Source organism: Octopus bimaculoides, chromosome 25, assembly GCF_001194135.2.
Source record: "Octopus bimaculoides isolate UCB-OBI-ISO-001 chromosome 25, ASM119413v2, whole genome shotgun sequence".
In the NCBI taxonomy this organism is placed as follows: Eukaryota; Metazoa; Mollusca; class Cephalopoda; order Octopoda; family Octopodidae; genus Octopus; species Octopus bimaculoides.
The window spans coordinates 19,026,404-19,026,947 of NC_069005.1; the positions used below are offsets into that span (position 1 = coordinate 19,026,404).

At 45.8% G+C, this 544-nt stretch overlaps 1 protein-coding gene across 1 annotated transcript in view; it reads right to left on the reverse strand.

Moving 5' to 3' along the window:
• Positions 1 to 544, reverse strand: part of LOC106871526 (ubiquitin carboxyl-terminal hydrolase 5) — a 67,321-nt gene that overhangs the window by 13,279 nt on the left and 53,498 nt on the right. The gene's annotated exons all lie outside the window — the stretch shown is intronic.

The window sequence follows — 544 nt, forward strand, 5'->3', positions numbered from 1 at the left end:
CACCAGCACAGGAGCCAGTCAGGGGGCACTGGCCACAGCTACGATATTGGTTTTACTTGACTCAACAGGTCTTCTCAAGCATATCATATCACATGAAGCATCAGGGGTACTCTTAACTGGGCCAGACATGTATGGCTGCAATCTCACTTTAGTTGCTGGGTCTTCTCAATCACAGTATATCTCCAAAGGTCTTGGTCTCCTGTCATTGCTTCTATGAGGCCCAAAGTTCAAAGGTCATGCTTCACCACCTCATCCCATGTCTTCTTGGGTCTACCTCTTCCACATGTTCCTTCCACAGTTAGGGAGTGGCACTTCCACACATAGCTGTCCTCATTCATATGTAACACATGACCATACCAGTACAGTCATCTCTCTTGCACACCACATTTGATGCTTCTTATGCCCAACTTTTCTCTCAAGATACTTACACTCTGTTGTGTATGCACACTGACATTACACGTCCAGCAGATCATAGTAGCTTCATTTCTTTCAAGCCTATGCATGTCCTCAGCAGTCATAGCCCATGTTTCATTGCAGTGTAGCA